This window comes from Pan paniscus, chromosome 11 (genome assembly GCF_029289425.2).
Source record: "Pan paniscus chromosome 11, NHGRI_mPanPan1-v2.0_pri, whole genome shotgun sequence".
NCBI classification, from domain to species: Eukaryota; Metazoa; Chordata; class Mammalia; order Primates; family Hominidae; genus Pan; species Pan paniscus.
The window spans coordinates 93,012,518-93,036,570 of NC_073260.2; the positions used below are offsets into that span (position 1 = coordinate 93,012,518).

At 34.3% G+C, this 24,053-nt stretch overlaps 1 long non-coding RNA gene across 1 annotated transcript in view; it reads right to left on the reverse strand.

Moving 5' to 3' along the window:
* Nucleotides 1-6,558: 6,558 nt before the first annotated feature.
* Nucleotides 6,559-24,053, reverse strand: part of LOC134728595 (uncharacterized) — a 29,398-nt gene continuing 11,903 nt past the window's right edge. The window contains exon 4 of the long non-coding RNA XR_010109185.1: nt 6,559-10,221. This is a non-coding gene — a long non-coding RNA (uncharacterized LOC134728595). The remainder of the gene's footprint in view (nt 10,222-24,053) is intronic.

Sequence of the window (24,053 nt, forward strand, 5' to 3'; positions counted from 1 at the left end):
CTCAGCTGTCTGTCCTGTCCCAAACTTTTGGCCCAGTATGCTTGTCCTGGAAAGAACATCAGACAAAACAAAAACAAAACCGAAATACAGATTTGTAGGGGATTTAATTTGTCTCCAGGTTCAGACTGGTTCTAAAATATGCCTCATGTCTGCAGCTCTTTATGACTGGGCATCTTCTGTGCTCTGGTCAGCCTGTGTGCAGCCACAAATGTCCTGAGAAAACAGCTGAAAATAATGAACATGCGAGGCCCTCTCCAGAGGCATCTTCACATCTTTGGGATCTCTACCCAGTGTACCCAAGAACAACCCTGCTGTGTTTGCACTCTCCCCACCCTGGTGTGGTGAATCAGTTCAGCTGCCTTTCCTCAGATGTCACTTTTTCAGATGATATTATACTTTATGTTCGTAGGGTAAATTGAGCAGGTCACGTTATAGACCTCAAACATATTAGAAGAGCAGAGTAGTATCTTTTCTTCTGATTAGTGTTTTCTCTTCAACAGCTGTTTGGATCACTTGATAGCCTTGAACATGAATAGTGGGCAGAACCTGGCCAGACGTACATAGGAAGATGAGTTATTATTCACCAGCTCTGGGAGGGTCAGAAAATTATCCCCTATTAGAACTACCAGTTTTAGCTCCTCACCTAGGAGCTTGATGAAATAAGTTGGCTCTGAAGACAGGGAATGTATGCACCTAGGTGTACATGTTTGAGTGTTTCATACATTCTGTACCTAGCACATCCCACTTTGTGTTTGGGTATCTTTCTTCTCTAAAGCTTAACATATTTTATTATAGTTAAATGTTCAGTTAGAGAATAATGATTATGACCCTGACTTTAAGCTTCACTAATTATGAAAACAGAGATGCTGAATCATTTATAGCATTTCAAACATTGGAAATGATTACATTCATATTTCAAAAGAATATGTTCTATTAATGCATTCATTTTTTTCAGAAGAATGCTGAATATCTTTTAAAGATTCTGTGTTTTTGTTATCATGCCTAAATAATGCCACATGCTCCTTCAAAGTCTTGAAGAATAAGGTTGTTGACAGAATTCAGTTGCAGGTGATTATAAGATGGATGTCTCAGTTTCTTTGCTGATTATTCTCAGCTTCTTGGGCCTGCTCACATTTCCTGGCTCATGGCCCCCTTCAAAGTCCACAAGTGCAGGTAGAGTCCTTGTCTCACTTTGAATCTCTCTGACTTTCCCTTCTACCACGTATCTTCTAAGCCTTCCCCTTCTGCATTTCACTGTCTCTTCAGCCTTCCTTTTGCTTTTAAGAGCATCATCAGAAAATTCATGTTAACTTTTCCTATTTAAAGGTCAGTTGATTCATAATCTTAACCTCATCTGCAAAGTTTCTTCAGAGCAGTACCTAGCATAGTCTTTGATTAAATAACTAGGGGATGAGAATCTTGTAGGAACATCAAAATTATGCCTCTCATACTGCCTATATTCTCCAGGAAAATTTTGAAGTTTTGTTTTGAGACAATTGTTTGGCCCATATCATACCAAAATAGATGTAATAGTAAGTGATTTGTAATATTTTTCATTGTCGCTTTTCAATAATCAGCAAGCATTTTAGAGGCACTCTTTTGTTTACATAAAACAAGTATGCTAATAAATGGAATAGACAAAATAACCTCATTCTAGTTTATCTAGTTCTCAATAATAGTAATGAATGGCAGTGAGTCAGTTTTCAAAGAATTAAAATATAATGAATGAGTAATAAGAATAATTTCCTGTGAAGTGATGTCAGACTCAGCCTGGGTCTTATTATTTTGTTCCCAAAGGTTATAAAGAGGAATTTTCTCTGAATTGGAAGGAAGAATGTTTAGAGAATGAAGGAAATGTATTTTCATATACTCACTATTTAAGATATTTGGCAAATTCTCACAGATAGTCCTGATTTTACATATTTTATGTGATAACTACTTCCTGAAGGGGCCAGAAGTTAGAAGAGTCATTTTTCAAATCCTGCTGAAAATGTTCTGAAAGTGTTCAAAATATAGTATATTTTGTCTTATGAGTGGTCAAGATTATATGCTTGGTGACTCACATCCTGATTTGTCTTTTCTCTTAACTTATTTTTGAGAGTAGGTAGAGATACTGGCAGTGGTGATGGTGATAATTAAGGCAATGACACTGAAGGAAGAACAAGGAGGATACCCAAGATATGTGTGTGTGTGTGTGCACGCGAACGTGTGCATGCACCCATGTGTGTGCGTAATGGAATATTAGAAACAGAAATTGGGAAATATTTTGGATAAACCACACAATTATAAAATAAAAGTTGTTAGTTAGTGTTATATAGTTACTTATTGATAATGTTTCAAATGAGTGCTTGAGTTTTCTACATTTATATGTTAATTTACATATAAAATAATCTTATGTATTTTGTGAGTTATAAAACAACAATACCAGCTCTTGTGGCAAGAAAACAAAAGACATGGTTAGTTACCATTCAAGTATATTGTTAGCTCTGTAAATATTTTTTCCTTTAAAATTTGATAATAAAATGTATAACGAGAATAGGTTTAATGTGTCTATAAAACGTATTACTCTTATTTAAGATTTATAATATATGCATAGGTATTGAGAAAAGATCATTCACATCTACCAGTCTATAGAAATAATTTAAATAATTGAAACTTAGATTGTAACTTTCCTTAGTTACACAGAAAATAACCTTTGTGTGTGTATGCATATGCGTTTGTGTGTGTGTGTCAGTGAATCTGATATTTGAAATCAATATTTATATTCAATATTTAAAATAAGTTATTGAATGTCTAAAATGTACTTAGCGCATAGGTAGAGGATATAATTTTGGAACAGGAAGACATAATCCCTGACCCTTGAGAATTAAATTTTAATTGGGTAAAAACATTGTTTAAAATCAAAGAACCGAGATAAGGACCTGCATGTAAAAACTTATTAAATGGGTATCAGACTTACTAGTCTAAATTTTAGAAACAAAGTCAAAAATGATGTAATATAACTTTAAAATATTTCCCCCTTCATTCTTACTATGTTGCTTTTAGTTTTTCCTTAAACATAAGAAAATATTTGAAAATTATTTGCAGGTACTTGTTTGTAGAGAGAAAATACACACACAGTAAATCAGTTTGACTTTACAGATGACTTTCCATTATTTTAACCAAGGCACTTATTTCAATTGACTTTTGAGCAAACGTGAAATGATCATGAAACCCAACAATGGCCATTAGGCATTACTGAAAGTTTCATTTGGCATTTGTATATAATAAAGGGAATACAGAAGCTACTGACTCATTACATTTAATTTAAATGTCTTTCCAATTCTGTGTTTTATATGCTTATCCAGTTTCTGTTATGAATGGAACTTCTAATGGAAATAATGTGAATTAGTACAGAGGCTGAGATTGAATTAGCATCACAGAATCTTCCACAGATGAGATTTTTAAGGAAGTAAGAATATGTGATGCAAGGAGCTTAAATAATATCACTGGCAGCTTCCACAGTGAAATTTCCAAAATGGGTTCAATTTATTTTTACAAACCTTAACATCATCAAAATAAAACAGCCAATGCTTAGAGATGGTTGAGGGGCAGTCGAAAAGATCAGAGTAAATATATAAGGATAGCTGTGTGGTCTGTATTATTTCCCATAGAATTGCAAATTACAGAATTATTAATTCAAGAGTAGCAAAAACCAATAGTTCTACTGAAAATTTTTATCCCCTCCCTTGGATTAACAGTAAGTCTACATTTCCCAGTCTACCTTGCTGTTAGATGAGGCCATATATGTGAGTTCTTACTAATGAGTCTTTATGCTAGTAATATGAATCTTTACCTGTTTGGACCATAAAGTACTGTGACACAATCTCCCTCATACTTTTTCTGTGCCACATAGTTACAGATGGAGATGAGGCCACGGAGATAGCACAACCAGATATGGAAGGAACCTAGATCCCAGGATTACTTCAGGGAGGAAGTCCATTCTACTGAATAAGACACATACAAGATTGTGACATGAGCAAATGTTCAATAACTTTTATTTTGCTAAACCACTCAACTTTTAGAAGCTATTTATCATCAACACAATGTTATCAAATAGGTTGATCTACTCTCAATCCAGAAAAAAATCAATTTCTGAAGGTTAATATTTACTATTATTTTCATTACTTTCTGAGACTAGGAACGCAATAACACAAGATCAATAATTTAAAAAAATCTATAAGTAGAGAGAAACTATTTTTATATCTTTAAACTTAGTTTTGTCTCCTGTAATGTTCACACTGTTACAAAGTAAAGAATGAATGCAAGTTGCTCTGCTGAATTCAAAGTGATGCTTTTTTTCTTATGTTTTCTGCCCCTTTTTCCAAGAAGAATGATATTTAACATTCTTCTCACCAATTAATATGTTTTGAGCAGATCCTCTGTTAAATTCGAGAAGCATAGAGTAATCAAGACAGGCATGGCCATACCCTCATGAGATTTTCAGCCCTAGAGAAGATAGATATTAAAACAAGTAGGTACCAGTTGCTCTATATGGCTACTATGAAAAGAATGGATAGATTTCTAAAATGCATCTGCTTTCATCACCACAGTAAAATCATAGATTACACAGACTAGAAAGTAATGAGTATTACCTAATCAACTACTCCGATTCATATGTGAAAGAACTGAGGTGTAATGAAGGTATTGGTTACCCTATATTCACTCATATCATTAGTCTTTCATTGAAAAATATATCTAAGCATTAAAATCACACTGCCAACTTACATTAATTATAAAACTTCGGTACCACTGAACTGAAGCATTGTTTTTTTACAAACTCTGTTTATAAACATCAAGAATTGCTGAGTTCCTTTGTGATACCAAAATTATATTAATGACTTGATTATCACGTTTTGAATTATCAAGTGTCTAGGATTTGACTCTGAACTGTTTAGAATTGATTGAATATTCAGGAAATTTTATAGTCCTTTGTTAATCACCAAAATTTTAGAGTCAGGCCATTATAAATCCAAGTTCTAAAGCTCTGGCATTAATTGATCTTGTTATGTTGGTCAGTATATCTATCATGTGTATGACTTATTTTGGTTTGTTATTAACTCATGCGTATATAAATTATATCTGGTAAGAAAGATATACATTAAAATAAGAGAACACCCTTTAAAATTCAGCTCAAAAAGAGCAAGCTTATTTAGCTCTCAGGACAGGATGGTGAGAGGCAACAGACTGCTGGTATCTGATCAGCCATATGCTGATGTCATGGTCAGTGTTACCATGACTACCTTCCCACCTCCATGGTTTTTACCTTATTGTCTCTAAATGGCTTTGTTATCTCTTAATATTATTTCTGCCTTCTGCCTCATTTATCTTTTCTTTTAAGAAGGGATGCTCTGTTTGTGGAATTTCACATACCATAGTTTGGCCAGAAGTTTTTCACCTCCTTCTCTACAGCTTTAAGAACAATGTGAGGTTTAAACACGGTCATCTCAAATGAAATCTCAGTTCTGTTAGTCATAAAAAAAAGCAAACAAACAGAGAAATGAATATTAGAAGGACAAATAATGTCTGGCAGATCAAGTCACTTGCCTTATGGGCCAATATGAGAATTAAATTAAATCAAATCATGGAAGCAAAGCCCTTACCAAAGTGCCCTGAACAGAGTAAGCCCTCAGTACAGTGAGCTATTATTATCCATTCACTACCGTTGAGTGTGCCAAAATGAAATATTAATATAAACATTGATACAGATAAATGTTTCTGGATATATCCTGGAGCACATGGTAGGAATATAATTCTCCTTCCTCCTGAAATATGATCAATGAAATATGAGCAGAAGTGACATGTGTTACTTCTATGTGGAAGCTTTAAAAGTCAACATAAAACACACCATGTTCTCATTTCCTTCTTGGCAGAGTGGCAACATTGTAGATGTGGATGGTATGTGAGGCTGTGTCATGAAGAGAAGGTAATATGAAGCTGAAACCTCAGCTGCCCAGCCAAGACAGATCTGGAGCATGAGAGGGAAATAAAACTTAACAGCTTTAATCCATAGCCCAGCCTATTCTGATTCACACATATATTTCATTAAATTCTTTTACTAAAGAGGACTAGCTCTTACTGTGGCCCTTCATAAGTGAGTTTATAGTCAGAGGTGAATGATCTGCCTAAAGTCACACAACTAGCAAGCAGTAGAATCCAGGTTCGCACCCTGTTCTAATGTTTTTACAAGTAATTCTAGGGAATACTCCTGTTTGGCTTCAGGACACTAAGTGAAATGGAAAAGACAGTGTGTGAATTTTTATTCTGTTTCTTTTTTTCAAGACTCTCATCAGTACTGAACTCAATGTTTCATTTCCTTGCAGGTAATTTTATGATAAGAAGGATCTTTAATATCAGGCAGATAAAAATAATGGGAAGTAAGGTTGGGATTTATGATATTTTAGCTCTTTAACCTATCTCTGTGTTTTCTTACCTATGCATTAGGATCCATACTTCTTAATGTGCTTTTCACAAAGTACTTTGAGAATATCATATCAATGATTTATAGTACATAAATGATTCTTTTACATTTATACATTTTATTCTAATTTTAAGTTATGCCCAAGCATTAACCATCAAGTCAAAAGAAATTATTATAAGTACAATAAATTATATTTTAAATCATAAAGTTATTTTCCATTAGCATAAAGGAAAAGAAACAAAATAGGAAGATCAGCATTTACTTTATAATAGGCAGAATATATTTTACCTTTTTAGAAAGAGCAGCGAAATTTTCAGGGATTGAATGCCATTACTGCCTTGTGAGTTTAATTTTGTCCACTCATCTGAGGCCTGGAAGTTGTATCAATATTCCATGCTCAGGAAACTATATGAAGCTAGCTATTGCTAGATCTCAGATTTTGTGTAGAGCAGTTGTTTGTGATGAGATGTGAGAGAAAGACAACAATCTGAATGTTACATGAGAATGGGTTCAATTTTTTCTGTATTAGAGATGCCTAAATATATGATCTACATGGGATTCCCCTAAACATATTTGTGTTTCAGAAACTTTACTCATGCATCAATATACAAGTCGAATGTTGAGAGGGTAAGAATTAGAATCTGCAGGTCCATCTGAAGTCTATTCTAGAATTTTAGATGAGATATACTAAGGAGAGAAGCAGTGGATATGAAGAGAAAGCATAGATTGGAGACATATGTAGGAGATGTAACTGAAATATCTGGGTTATTTTTCATTGGGAATGGAGGGGACAGTGGTTAGGTGACAGGGTTAATGATGTGCCGTCTACCCCCACAGGAAGTATGAAAGAGCCCTGTGTTTAGGTGAAAGAAGAATGGCATTATGTTTGTCACGTATTGCACTTGACATTGCTATTGGAAATATACAACAGAAAGTTGATGGTCTGGGTAAATAAGTCTGGACCAGAAATCTACTTAGGAGATTCATTTTTCAAAGGTGGCATTTGATTCCTTGATTTTATGTGTGGTCACCAGTGGAATGTATAGAATGAGAAGGGAAAATATGGAGAAAACATGTCTCAAGTAACAGAGAGAAATAGGAGAGACAATGTGGAAGACTCAGACAAGCTTTGGAAATGCCTTCCAGTAACAGAGATCCACAGTGTAAATGCCTCCCAGGGAGACCTGTGTGGTGAATGCTGAAATGGGATCTGTATAAGTGGCAAAGGGAAATCACAAGTGTTGATGGTAAGAATAGTGTCAGTGCGATGACTGGGCCAGAAACCTGGCAGTGTTGGTTGGAGGAGAGAGAAATGAGAGAATATATAATTCTTTCAAGAGAATAGTTTTATAGGAAAAGAACAAAGCAAGTTAATGTTATGTAGTTAGAAAGCTATGCAGCTTCAAAAAGCATTATTATTATTATTATTTTAAATAAGAAAGACTTAAAATTGCATATATGTGAAGGAAAGAAACTGGGAGAGAAATGGTCTGAATCACATTAGTATCATAGACACAGCAAGGGCGTGAGGACTTAGAAGGAGATGGGAGCTAAAGCCTGGGTGAAAGGATGTAAAAAAAAAAAAAACAAAATGCAGGGAGACGGGAAGGTAGAATGAGTATTGAAATAGGTAAGTGTGTTAGCAGGACATTTCAGACAGAAACTATTATTACCTTAATTGATTCTACATATAGAGGCGAAGGAAAAAAAAAGTAGTACAAAAACGCCAATTCAAAATGGATTATAAACCTAAATTCAAATCTTAAAACTTTAAAAATTCTAGAAGAAAATGTAAGAGAAGAATTTTGACCTTCGGTTAGGCAAAGATTTTTCCAAATGCAATACCAAATGATCCATAAAATAATAAATGATAAATAGACTTAATTAAAATGAAAAATGTCTATTCTATAAAAGACTCTAGTGAGAGAATAAAAAGACGGACTGAGTATATTTTCAAGTCATTTATTTGATTAAGAACTTGGGTTCAGAATATATTTAAAAACTCCAAAACTCAGTAATAAAAAAAAAACTCAAAAAAGAATGCAAAAATATAAACACTTTACCAAAAAAGATGTACTTTGGTAAATAAGCAATGAAAAGATGATCATCAATACCACTGTCATAATACAATGCAAATTTAAAAAGCACAATAGCATACTGTTATATACCTATTAGAACAATTACATTAAAAAAGATGGACCATACTAGTTTTAGGCAAAGATACGGAGCAACTGGAGCTCTCAAAGACTGCTGGTGGGAATGTAAAATGGTACAATTTTGGAAAATAGCTTAGCAGTTTCTTAAAGAGGTTAACATACTCCTATCATATGACCCAGCCATTCCAACCTTGGATATTTACCCAAGATCAAAGAAAGCACATATCCATAAAAGACTTGTAAATAAATGTCCATAGAAGCTTGATTTGTAACAGTTCAACCAGAAAACAACCTAAATGTCCAGTAACAAATAAATGGATGAATAAACTGTGGTATATCCATTCAACAAAATATTAATAATAAAAAGGAATGAATTATTGATACAACCCAACATGGATGGATCTCAAATAACTTATACTGAATGAAACAAGCCAGACCAAAAGAGTACATTTATATAAAATTCCAGAAAATACAATCTAATCTATAGTGACAGAAGGCTAGTCAGTGGTTGCCTGGTATGATAGTTTGCTAGGGCTGCTCTAAGAAAGTACCACAGACTGATGGTTTAAACAACAGATATTTTCTCTCAGTTTCAGAAGCTAGAAGTCTGAAATCAGGTGTTGGCAGGTTGATTTCATTCTGAGATTTCTTTCGTTAGCTTGCAGATGGCTGCCTTCTCTCTTTGTACCTCACGTGGTCTCCTCTGTGTGTAAATATACCCTGGTATCTCTTTGTGTGTCTTAATTTTCTTTTCTTATAGGAACACCAGTCAGATCAGATTAGGGTTCATCCTAACAGCCTTGTTGTAGCTTAATCACCTCTTTGAAGGCCTGTTTCCAAACACAGTCATGTTTTGAGGTGCTAGGGATTAGGACTTCAACATATAAAATGGGAGGGGAGGGGATGGGCAGTGCACAATTTAGCCCATACCACCTAGTGATGGCAGGTAGGAAGAGGGATTACATAGGGACAGAAGAAAATTTAGGGGACTGATGGAGATGTTGATTTTCTTGGTTGTAGATGATAAATTCCTATGGGCATAGATATGCCAAAAATATTCAAATTGTACATATTAAATGCATGCAGTTTTTTAATGTGTAAATTGTATCTCAATAAAGCTGTCAAGACATGTTAGAAGAGCTGTGGATTGAGTTCTTATAAAATCGCTGCAATAGGACAACTATAAATCATATCAATACCATTTTAGAGTAGCAGGATATATTTCAAGCCACATTCCAGATAACAGCTGTTTTTCATAACTTTTGTGGACAAATGTTTGCTAGTAGAAAATATAAAAATCCTCTTCTGTAATTAGAGATCTCATAATCTGATTGTGAAGACATTGCATGATATATATAAAAGAGAAATGAGCTATTTTGTTATAATTGGTTCAAAATACTTATTTTTTGTCCAATCAGTAAAACCAATCCCTAGAGCAATTTTCAGAAGAGACACATTCATAGGACAGGGCTCTGGCACCCACGGCTCCGAGGTATAATGTCCAAACATGCAGGAAACTTCATTTAAATTTGAATTAAATTCCAAAAACATACAGCTTCCTAAAGCAGCTCACTCAGTCCAGTCTGGGGATATGTCAAATTTTCACTGCAATGAAAGACAAAAGGCAAGAATTAGTGAAAATAGACTTACCAAAATGTTCCAAACAAGGCTGAAGTGTTACTAAATTGTACTATAGAAAATTTTCTGAATGTCATTACTATCGATTGACATGGTCCCAACCCAACAGATCACACAATTAAAAAGTATTGCTTAGTAATCTGTTGGGCGATTGTTTGCGGGGTCAACAGCAAAACGGAAGACTATTACTGAGGAAACTGATATTTTTTTCTTGACAATTTTGGTACAAAAATAAATAAAAGTTAAGGGAGGGGCAGGGAGCATCCAATGCTAGATAACACACTTATTTATCAGATTATTCAAGAAAGGGAACAGGGTTTGTTTTCCATTCTTTTCTCCATATTAATTTAGTCTACCATTCTTCTCCATGTTAGTTAGTAGATGGTGTGTGTAGCTGACACTAGATGGTATTGTGCTCCTTCAACTTGCTTCCTGCGTGAGAAGCAATCTCTGTGTGTAATTGTGCCACAGATGTATTCAATGTGAGATCAGCACCTCCTAGAAAAAAATAGTACTTCGTTTATTAAATATGGTTTAAGAAAATGTAAGAGTAGCCTCTTTTCTAGTTTTAAACGTAAATGAATATTTTTGTGATGCTCCTGGCATGTGGCCTCAAATATTAATATTTGTATGTTCTAATGAAATGCTATTCAGAACATAAGAAAGAACAAATCTAATAGAGAAAATTAGAAAAAAATTGTGCTGTCTGTTGATGCTATATTTAAAATGCTGCAGCAGCAAGTTCATCTTTTGTTGAAAAGCTATACCATGGAAAGACCAATTGTCTGTTTATGTTTTTTTCTTTTTAAACTTCAATGGGCTTTTCAAATCACAATTTTGTTTTGCATAATGAATATCTAGCATTTAAGTATAATGCTAAAATTTGAATACAAGATTGGCCGAATAGTTTTATTACTGACAAGAATATTGTTAATGATAACATTTTGCAACCATATTATACCAGGAAATTAGTAGCACCAAAAAGATTAATCTCTAGCCTGGATATCTGGTGCACAAGTTCCCTTGATCTGAAAAGCTTGTCTCTTTCATTTCCACCTCAGAAAACGCCCATATTTCAAGGTACTGCTTATTGTGACTTTCTCAATAAACCCATCCACATCTTCTGGTTTGAGTGAATCTCATGTGCTCCCATTGTGCAAAATACATTTCTCACAGCACTTAGGGTAGCTTGCTATGTGATAATTATATTCATAAACATGTATCTCCTCTATAAACATACAAATATTTTAGAACTAAGGGCAATATCTTGCTCATTTTGATTCAGTCTTCCTAATGGGGGGTAAAGAGTAATTCACTAATAAATATTTGTAAATTGCCTTTTTAAATTAAAAAGATATACAGAAATCTTGAATCAACCTCATATTTACTACTTATGATTAAATAACTTGATAGTATAAAAATTATTCTTCATTCTATATTCACAGATAAGCATTTCTTTATGATGAAAGATCTGAGGTTTATTTCCATACTCTTCAATATATTCAAATTGTAACCTCTCAGAGGTCAGGATTATCTTGACTCTGTTTGAAAATCCTATAGATTTTCACATTAAAATGTTTTATTTCATTCTGAACCGGCCTCTTTCAAAAGCAATTTTAAATGCCCATTTCGAAGTGTTGCTAAGACAACTTATAGGAGATACAGTTAGGGAGCTAATTAAACTCTCGGTATAAATTAGTTCAGGCAGCTAAAGTCTGAAAGGAAAAGGGAGAGCAGGTCTACCATTTCTAAAGGTACATAGTGGAGACAATTGCCCTTTTTGATAAAATGTTTTAGGGGAATCAGTTTCAGGAGGATGAGGCTAATTCCATAGCCAGCTGCTATGATAACCAAAAGTATTGAAATGTTAGGACAACTAGATGTTTTGAGTTAAGATTCCAGGAATACTTAATATAATATTAATGTAAATTAAACACAAGTCACCAAAGTTTGCTGTAAAGGACCAGAGAGTAAATATTTTCGGATTTGTAGGCCATATGGTTTTGGTTACACTACTCAAATATGTCACTATTGCAAAATAGCCATAGATGCTAATAATTTAATAAGGTGTCCAGAACTGGCCCTTGGGCTATAGCTTGGTGACCTTGTTTAATAAAGTACAAATGAAGGAAAAATTGGAAATACTAGAAATACCAAAAGTCATTACAATGACTATAGAGAACCACGTTATGAGAGTAAGAGCAGAGGTAGCCAAAAACTTGACTTAGAAGCACTAAACTGTCACAAATTGTGGTTACACAGCAAAGAAAAGTAATGAAGGAGTACAGAGTCCAATTATTGAGTAATTAATTGAACATAATCTAAGTATAGTTGTAGAATAATATCGAAGAAAAATTTGTATCTTAGATTACAAAGAGTTGGACACTTGTGATCTCTTGTAGATGTGACAGCTGTAAAAAGGACTCAGTGTATTGACCTGTGGACTGGGGAGGAACTGAGAACAGTTGCTTAAAAGTTAAAATAACTGTAGTGGCTTTTTGTTCCTTTTTATGACTTTCCTTAATGACATAGAAAGCTGAAAAGAATACATTAAAAAATAAAATAATCTTAGTTCCTCTGAGATGGTAATTTTGTTTTCTTAATCATATAAGTGGTTATTTTATTCTGGGAAGATAAAGGTTTGAGTATAGAGCTGATAAGATAAAGTAAATATTAATTTTACATAAGTTCAGCATAATCTGTATTTTTAATTAAATGTTTATTTTTGAGAAAATTCAGCATTTTAGTCTTGAAAGTTTAATTTGAAATGTGTAATTGATATTAAACTTATGGGCCAGGCATGGTAGTTCACACCTGTAATCTCAGCACTTTGGGAGGCCGAGGTTGGTGGATCACTGGAGATCAGGAGTTTGAGACCAGCCTGGCCAACATGGTGAAACCCCGTCTCTACTAAAAATTCAAAAATTAGCCGGGGATGGTGGTGCATGCCTATAATCCCAGCTTCTTGGGAGGCTGAGGCAGGAGAATTGCTTGAACCCAGGAGGCACAGGTTGCAGTAAGCCGAGATTGTGCCACTGCACTCCAACCTGGGTGACAGAGCGAGACTCTGTCTCAAAAAAACTTATGATTTTAAGTTAGACAATATAAGGAAAACCTGACTAAATGTATTCATTGTTTACATTTTCCAAATAAGTTGATTTACCATAAGTTTAATTTATTAGATTTATATAATTTGATTAAGGGTTAATATTTTGCTTCTTTGGGTTATGTTCTGTCAAGCTTTCAAACTGCTTAAAAATGGAAACAAATATTTTAAATATAAAATTGAAGTTTAAAATATTTAAGAAACAACCCAATTTTATGAATGGAGTTAGACATTTAAGGAAATTTAGTCTTTTTAGTTTGAGACGATCCAAATTTTTTCTACAGAATAAGAAAAATCTTATTTTTGTATAGAAATAGGTAAATTTTAAATAATATAATAAGATTTATAGATAGAAATCTTAAGAAAAATAAGGTTTAGACAGTTCATGACAAAAAAAATTACTATTAATGTTAAACCAGAGGAAGTCTTCAGAGCTGTCATCTTTCCTAAAAACTTACAGTGGCATCTAAGCACAGTAGAACATTTGAATCAATTTATGGAATACATGTGGTGATGATGATGATACTGATGAGCACTAACACTTGTTGAATCCTTACTTAGTGCTAAGCACATAAGAAATAGGACCTGATTTAATTTTCCCAAAAATATTATGAGGTAGGTATTGCCATTATCTTTACTGTGTAGACAAGAAACAGGCTCGGGGTGTCTAAATATTTTGGCAAAAGTCACACAACTAGAAGGTGGAAAAATTAGAGGGAATAAAGTGAACCCTTACACAAAGAGCAAATGCCTAAAACCTTTCACATTCTTTCTGTAAAACTATCTAGAAAATATTTAAGAAGTGGAATGTGGACTGTGCTTTCAAAAATGAGAGTAAAAGAAACTTTCTTTCCAAACATTCTAAAAGAGAACAGGATTTATTAACCTGAGTTTCAAAAGCAATTAAAAAATTCTTTTGGTAATTGTTGGTTGTTAGAAGGAAGGAAAGTGTCAGTTTAGATGCAGGAAAACACCTCTAATTTCCTGTAGAATATTTACATTTTTCTGATAATACTTTATAAATAGATTTGAAGTGAATTTTCATACATACACAGAGAATTCCATATACACTTAGAAGGCATATATGTATGTATATGTGTATGTATACGGTGTTATGCATGGTGTGTATTATATGGTGTATATGGGTGTACAAACATAATACTGGGACAACAGTGCAAAATATCTCATAATGGCTTTGCAGAACTGGTTAAAGGTCTACATTTAGTAGCTATGCAGTAACACTATTTATGTTGGCTTAAGGTCAGTGATGCTGTCTTGTTATTCCTTTTGGCATTAATAAAACTCATGTTGGGATATACAGATTAACTGTAGGCAGTTTACCCCACATACTTTCTGATAAGAAACTAATAATCCAGAATGAATGAACAATTTGTACTGCATATAAGTAAGTATCCTACTTCCTCAGAAACTCAATACTTGTGAGAATTATATATGCAAAATTATTTTTAAAGGGAGATTCTAATATGGCATCATAGTGACAAATCATGGCAATCCCTTTCTCTCTTCATCTCACCTTCAATACTACATACACACAAACATGCAACTCACAGTCCATATGCATATAAATATAAAAATTATAGCTAAATATATATGTGAGTATGTCCTAGTATATTTGTCTTCAACACAGATTTGTAAACCAAACACAAAGGAAATGACACTGTATAGTTTCAGGAATAAAGATGATATATACCAATTGTTTAGCTCCTGTGAGCTAGGGTAAGAATTTTCAAATCCTCAGTCAGCAAGTGTTTATTGAGTGTTCAGAATTCCCTTACAAATGTGTGAAATAGAACAGTTCAGTAATATCACCTACCCCAATCCTATCACAATATCAAGAGAAAAAGTTATAAAAAATACATGCCTATGTTACATGGATTTTTACTGGGAGTTACTTTTTGTTTCTAAAGACGAGTTATAATTAAAACCTCTTGCAAGTGAGCACACATTATTCATAGTAAGAATAATTCCTGTTAAATAATCTAAAATGTTTGACTGTTTTTCTTCAAATAAAGCGAGAATATGTGGAATTAATAGCAAATATTAAAAAATAATCTAGAAAGCATAAATAAACTCTCCATGTGTGCAAATCTATCAAGAGTATTATAAGGTGTGAATAGTTTAGCAATAAGGTTTTTATGCTGGCTTTTCATCATAGAGCATTGCTACATATTATTGTAAGTAAACATGACCATAATGAAATAGATAGCATTTCCACAAAGCTAGTTTTTAAATGAAGGTTTTGTGTCTCACAGTATATTTTGTAAATGAAGATAAAAAATTATAAATATCTCCATAGCATAGCATAGAGCATTTATAACAATAAAAAATTAAAATGGTAATTTTATATATACTGTATGTGTGCTCAAATTTGTTGATGAGGAAACTGGCTAATAAAAGGTTAAATATATACCAGTAAATAAATACAGAATATAGCAGAGAGCTGTAAGCTGAATGTAGGTCTTCAAATTTGAACCCATTGCCCTTTCCACTACCTACCAAAAGATATGTTTATTATAAATAACGACTTAATAGACTGAAATTAATGTACATTTACAGCTCATTACATATATTAATTTAAGCAGGAACAAATCACACTAATGAATTGAGCAGGTCTTAGGTCGGTGACTTTCAGGTGTCAATCTTGCCCAATATCTTCATTTTAAAGATGTAAAAACCCATAATAGGCAAGATATTTATTTTCAGTCATAGCCATGATCAATTATCTATTGATAAAAAATCTGTAATGAACATTGATTTATAGGTTCATTAAAACAACATAATTACCATATAAGCATTTTCTTGTTGTGGGGGGAGCTGGGAATGTGGCACAGGTAACTAATATGACCCTATGGCATTTATAATTTCTGCTATACCTCTTTAAACAACCTCTAGCCATAAATACTTCTATGTCAAATCCCTCAAAGCCTACCAATTGCATTATGACTCATTGTAATTAAGCTCCAAATTCTTTCACAGGCAGTCGGTGCTTCAATGATTGACTCGTCCCTCCCCACTGTAACCACATCTTGTACAATTTGCCAAGGTATTGACTTGCTCCCACCATGGAAGGCTGCTTGCAGTACTGCCATGGCACTGTGATCATTACCACTTCAGAACTTTAACATTCTTTTTCACCTTAATCTGGAATTTCCTTATTCCACAGATACACTGAGGGAAAAATATTATATTGAAGTATCGAAATTTCAGTTCCCGAAACACAATCTAAATAAAATCTGAACAAAAAGAGTGACCATAATTTTAAGCAATTTGAGGATTACTGCAACAGACTTTACTGAGATTTTTTCAAGTCTAGAAGCAGGTGCAGGGGCCAGATTAAGACATTTTAAATAATGATTGCACGTTACAAAGCCGAGATATGAAGTACTGACTCTTTTTTAAAGAAAAACTAGGCTATTCAAGGATAGAGAAGGGCTGGGGCCTGGCAGTGGTTGGTGCCTGTGATCCCAGCAGTTTGGGTGGCCAAGATGGGATGATTGCTTGAATGCAGCAGTTCAGGACCAGCTTGGGCAACATAGCGAGGCACCTTTGTGTTTTTTTTTTTTTTTTCCTTTCTCTGTCTCTCTCTCTTTTTTGAAACAGAGTCTCACTCTGTCACCCAGGCTGGAGTGCAGTGGTCCAATCTCAGCTCACTGCAACTTCCGTCCCCTGGGTTCAAGCGATTGTCCTGCCTTAGCCTCCCGAGTAGCTGGGATTACAGGCGCCCACCACCACGCCCAGCTAATTTTTGTATTTTTAGTAGAGATGGGGCTTCACCATGTTGGCCAGGCAGCAGCTCTGTTTTACAAATTAAAAAAAAAAAAATTAGCCTGGTTGGTGCCACATACCTGTAGTCCCAGCTACCAGCTACTTGGGAGACTGAGGTGGGAGGAATGCTTGGGCCTGGGTGGTCAAGGCTGCAGTGAGCCATGATTGCACCACTGCATTACTGCCTGGGTAACAAAGCAAGAGACTCCAGAAAAAGTAAAGATTTTTTTTTTTTTTTAAGTTATGGAGAGAGGTGCTGGTTAGAACCTTTAAAGAGAATGAAGACTTCCCTTTTAGGTTAGAAGAGACTCGGACATGATTTAGGTTCTTATTGTTACTACAGAAAACTGACTAAAATTATAAATAATTGTATTTATAAATACTTATTATTTTGAAGAAACAATCCTTTATTTAACCATGTATGAGGAAATAAAACCTTGGCTTTCTCAGTGCTCATGCAAAACCCTAGCCTCATGAGACTCTTCACATAATGTGAGTATCAGATGTACAGACTTTGGTAATTGCTCTGATCTGAAAGAATAGTAAAACTCCTCTTAACTCCTAGAAAGGGCCAAATGGTTACAATCTAGACAAGGTCCCTTGGTAAAGCTCTGTCAGAAAGGATGTAGCCTAGAATTTGGAGGCATCTCTAGGTCATATAAGCTGGAGACACATAAGGCTATCTGGATCACAGTAAGATATTTTATTGATATACTGAAAAGCTAGTATAAGGAGTCCCTTTTAGGGGAGCAGAACTCCTTCCCCTTTGTAAGGAGAGAAAGACAATTTTTCCTATTGACTTACCCATGTATGGGGTGTCAATACCAATGGTACTCACATAGGATACTTGCTCTGGCTCTCATAGCATCATCCTAGGGGTAAGAACTAGAGCAATGGGCAAGGGGGGGTTACACAGTTATTATTTACTGTGAGTCATTTAATAAGAAATCTGTCTCTAACCCAGAACACTTCATATGCAAATACAGGACAAAATTAATGAAGATAAATATTAAAGAACCCAGCAATAGGACCCACTACACAAAATCATTCTTTCCCATCAGGTTAAATTATCTAATAAATTTAGAGCTGAATATTCATTCAGATTTACTCCGTATTATGGTTTGTTCATAAAAATCCATATAGGTAGGAGGAAAAAATAACTGTGATTTTATTTTTAGTTTTATCTTTTGAGATTGCACAATGTGATCCTGATATTTTGTAGGATTACTTTTACTGTTGTTACTTTTCGTGACATTATTCACTAGCTAGTTGTAAAATTGCCTTAAATATTTGGAAAATAAAATGTGTACTCTGGAATTATTTGGCAAAAGGAAAGTTGATACACATAGAGAGGCCGGTAGTAAACAGATGTGTCTATATACTACCAATTGGTGAATCCAGGTGAGAGAGATATTTGATTTTGTAGTGCATTTTTGCAACTTTTTGTGTGTTTAATTTTAGAATATTAATTAAATAGACAATCCTTGTTTGATTTTTTAAAAAAAATTATTCAATAAATCTCACTTAAATTTCTACTATATTTCAGAATTCGTGATAGGTACTGGTCATACAGCTGTGAACAAAACAAACCCTCCTCTGTAGAACAGGAAAATAATACAGTAACAAATATGTATGCTACATAACAGTACCTTAGAAAGCTTTGGAATAAGAAAATAAGATAAAGTGGTCAGGAGAAGCATCTCTTATTTACATTTGCAGAAGCTCCTGAAGGAAGTGAGAGAACGTGTAATATGACTGCCTGGGAAACCAAGTTCTAGGCAGTGGGAACAGCTTCTAGAAAAGCCTGAGGCCTTTAGCTATTAGATAAGAAAAAGGCATTGTTTGGATTTGTTTCTCATTTTCCTCTTGTCCACAAGATCATTCGTCTATCTTGACTTCTCTTTCTTGAGGCTCTTGCAATAGATTCAGGGCTGCAACTGTCCATGAACTAATCAATGTAGGCAGGAGAATGCAAGGCAGAGACTAATGTAGGACTGGGTTATATGCTCCATCCCTCAAGATAGGGGTGAAGGAAACTAAACAAAATCCAGGAACTGAGAGCCCTTCCAAGAGTGGGTGATGTCTCAGCAGGAAGTTGGGGTAGAGCTTCCAAAAATGGGTAACAGATTCTTGAAAGTCAAAACTAACAATTGTCCACTACAACTCGCCTTTAGAACTGCTAGTTTCCCTCAAAATATAGGACTGTAGAGGAAACTGAGAACTGAGGTACATTCTACTCAGAAAAAAAAATTTCAAAATATCTTTCACATAAGAAACTTGTTGGTATCAGTACAAGTTTTTCAGATTCTACTTAGGGTTTAATAAATGATGACCCAAGAAGACTACAAATCATGGCAGGAAAACCATGAATCTGCTAGTATAAATGTGATATTACACACAATTTGTACTCATGATTGCTATGGAACCAACTATCCAGAAAAGTCATGTAAGCAAGCAGCTTGGTTACTTATAGAGGCATATATATATATGGATTTGTTTCTCATTTTCCTCTTATCAACAAGATCATTCCTCTATCTTGACTTCTCTTTGTATATATATATACATATATACTTCTCTGTGTGTATATATATATACACACACACACACACGCATACATGCATATATATAGTACATGCTTTATAGTTGAGAAACTTTCCTACCATACATTTTACTCTACGAAACTTCTGTTTCTCCTTATCTCTCCTTTTCTCATTCATCAAGGGGAGGAGCTCTGCTCAGCCATTTTCCTATAGTTCTGACCTCAAATAATCATAGAAAATTTGTTCAGAATGAATAAGATTGGTAAGTTATTCTGAAATCAATTTTTTGGTTGTTGTTCTAGAGACAGAGTCTCATTCTGTCACCTCAGGCTGGAAGGCAGTGGTGCAATCAGCCCGCTTCAGCCTCAAACCTCTGGGCTTCAGAGGTCCAGATTCTCTGGCCTCAGCCTCCTAAGTAGCTGGGGCTACAGGTGCACACCACCATACCCAGGTCATGTTTTATTTTTTGCAGAGAAGATGCCTAGCTATGTTGCTCAAGCTGGTCTTGAACTCCTAGTCTCAAGGCAATCCTCTCACCTCAGCTCCCCCAAACATTACAGATGTGAGCCACTGTGCCAAGACTACTGTTGTTTTTTAAATATAATGCTTTGTAGGAAGCGACTCTCTTTCCCTCTTTTCCTGACTCTGTCCATTAAATAGGAGTTTTAGTCAGTCATCTAAGAAATGTGAGGGAGAGGCTGGGCGCGGTGGCTCACGCCTGTAATCCCAGCACTTTGAGAGGCCGAGGTGGGCGGATCACGAGGTCAGGAAATCGAAACCATCCTGGCTAACACGGTGAAAACTCATCTCTACTAAAAATACAAAAAATTAGCTGGGTGTGGTGGCGGGTGCCTGTAGTCCCAGCTACTCGGGAGGCTGAGGCAGGAAAATGGCGTGAACCCGGGAGGCGGAGAGAAAAAAAAAAAAAAAGAAATGTGAGGGAGAGAGCTTCTGAATTTTTCAATCCATACTTTCTTTTCTTTACAGAAGATGTGATCTGTGGTAAATAACTGGGTAAGAATGGGAAAAACAGTTCTGAATGGGGAGAAGTCAACCTGTCCCCATACCCCTCATCTTCTTTCTTATTCCTTTGTATGGCTTGCCACAGTTCATAAACAATCTTTCTCTCTGTTCCTGCTGCTTCTGTGGTATTAGGAGATAAGTTAGTCCAGCTCTGCCATTGCCTAGTGTGTGACCAGGGATTAGTGCATGAGACAGTTGAGGGAAAAGAAAATAAATAGACAATTTATGTAACAAGCCTAAGGTGTGTATTCCAGCTGTGATTTGCCAACAATTGAACTTATATGTTTGTTGTCATGAAGTTTCTATGTTCATTTTTGGTGAGTTCAGAACTTAGAAAACATTGTAATGAATCATTTCCACAAACCAGACAATTTTGTGTGCATTTTATAATTCTGTTTTTAGTGATGCCTATTGCTTAAGAGAGTATAGTACATAGTATTGTTGCAAGTAGTAGTAGTAGCAGCAGTAATAGATGTCATTGATAAAGTCATTGTGACTAGTACTTGTCAAGCTAAAAGAAGAAATTGAGGCAAAATTCATAAAAATAGAAAGTTTATTTGGGCCAAATTTGAGGACTGAGTAACACTGGGAGCATGGATGCAAGTTGAGTATTTAAAGGAGAAAGAAAGAGGCAGTTCCTAAGTTGTGTACCAGTAATTTATACTAATATTAAAACAACATAACCTATTGATTGGTTATACATTGTTCCCTGTATCACACATTCCAGGAACTTGAAGATAATGGGTGTGGCAGCTAGTCAAGAAACTACAGAGAAGAAAAGAACAAAATGCTTTTAAACTATTGCCCTGGGGCATGGGTGCCAGGGTGGGAGAACAGAAGGGTGGAAGTTTACATGACCGAAGTTTTCTCATACTCTAATCTCTCTGGACCTGATAAATTTTGCTTACCTCACATAGCTCAGACTGCTCTACTTTTCTTGTCTCATACTTTATAAGCTTTTTGTTTTCCTTAAATACAAGAAAAAATTCACATGCTGAAGCCCTAACCCTCCAATGTGATGGGCCCTTTTGGAGGTAATTAGCTTTAGATAAGGTTATGAGAGTGGGCCCACGTGATGGCAAGTACCCTTATAGAAAGAGATACCATAGAGATTGCTGTCTCTCTTTCTCTCTCTCTCAGCCATATGAGAATACAGGGAGAAGGTGGCCATATGCAAGCCACAAGGAGAGCCCTCACTAGGATACCACTGTGCTGGCACCCTAAACTCAGACTTCCAACTCCAGAACTGTGAGAAAATAAACTTCAACAGTGGATGGTATTTTGCTGTGGCAGTTCAAGCAGATTAATTCAGGATGTTTGAGTAATGGCCTTTCCAGTGCCTGTCACTTTAATGTATTAAGTAGTTTAGCATAATGTTCAAATTCTGGTCTTAAATAAGGTATTGAAATGCAAAGATTCATTTTTATATAATTTAACAATTAGTGCTTTTCATTAATAATTTTTAAATAATATGTGTAGATACCATTATTAAATATACCTTGGATTAATTTATCTATAGTAATTTGAAGTGTTAAAAGTCAATGTTTAAGATAGTAAAATAATTTTGATTGTTTCACCTTTTTGCTCTCATGTACTTTGAGATTATATTTAATGTGATCCATTCTACAAGTTAAAAGTTTTTCTTCCAAATCCTACTTTAATATTCAGCAAATACTTTTTGTAAACTCTTAAGATTATTCCTAGTATATGTACTCATGTACAAATATTTATTTTATGACTAAAACTTTGAAATAATCTTAATGCTGATATTCCCAATCAAATGAAACATTTATTTGAAAACAAAAATTTGCTTTATTGCAGCTCTGGTTATTAGTACTTCTGTAGTTTGTTGCCACTTTCACATAAATAGAACCCCATTTATCAAATATTATTTTAAGTGAAGTAATTTAAAAATGACATCAAATTGTTACACTAGATTGGACAATCTTGGCTTACTTTGTAGTATAAAAGAATCACTTTACTTTGTTGAACTTTTTAAAAAATGAATGAATTATTGCAATATTGCCTTATAATATTTTAAAAATATATTTTATAGTCATTTTAAAAACACTTCTACAGAATTATATATTCATTTAAATTTGACATGCCATTCTTTCTCTTAGCATTTATAATAATGCTATTATTAATAGTTTTGTTAAAAGTTGCTTATTCAAGTTGAATCATTTTCTCTTTTTATTCTTATTTTTTTAATCACTCTCTTTTAGATGTGTCTCATCCATTTCATGAATAGAGTTTTGCTTTGTTAACCCATTTGAAGTTATTTTAATAACTGCATTTATACCATTTAAATTTATTGATATGAAAATAAGTTTGGTCTTATGTTATTTTTTTCCATTTAAAATTTTTGCTTTGGATTTCTCTCTGTGCTCACTGCAGCTTCAAGCTCCTGAGGTTTTACTTTTCATATTTAAAGTAAGTTATTCTAATATTTAAGAAGTTTATGAACAATGATATACTTTAGTGCTTACCTTTATAATTATATATTCATAAAATATCTGTAATTCCTCTATTTCATGCAGGCTATATATTTTACTATGCTTCCTTCTATCTTCCCACTGCCCTACCACTTTTTAATTGTATGAGATTTATCTTTGACTATCAAATATCTTTCTAATATACAGTTATTGTTGAGGCAGATTGATTTCCAATTGCCCCAATTCTTTACTTCTCCCTGTATCTGTGCCCCTTGACTATATACCTTTGCAGTTCCCTTTGAGGCATAGTCCATTTTCCTGCCTCTTTATTCTGAATTTGTCCAGTGACATATTTGTGAGCACAACTGCAATGCTGTGTAGGAATTTCATCAAATAATAAGAATGATTTATAGAGTTTGGAAAAAATAAATCATTAAATATCAGGCCCGATTTCAAATCACATAATGTCATTTTCCATTAATATATAAACAGTTTTATTCTCTATTTTCAGTCCACTAGAAGTTATGTCTTAAATGCTTAGTGATAAAAAGAAGTATAACATGTGCTCATTTCCTTCAAATAATTTATAATCTCATATGTAAGAGCCAGAAACATAAATACAATATAGAGTACAGAAAGAGAAATTTTCACCTTTTCGTTTCAGCTGCGTGGTCATTACTGGTGCTGAGAATTGTATATAACTAGTGTTTTTAAAAATTATCTTTATAGATAAAGAAACTGAGACTAAGGGACATTAGATAATCTTCCACACTGTGCAATACTTACACAGTGGAGGAGGAATTTAAACCTATAATATCTAAATGAAAAAATAGAAGTGTATTACTATTCTCCAGAGAAACAAAAGCATTTTATGTATGTGTATATATATACACGCTCAAACCCAAAGGT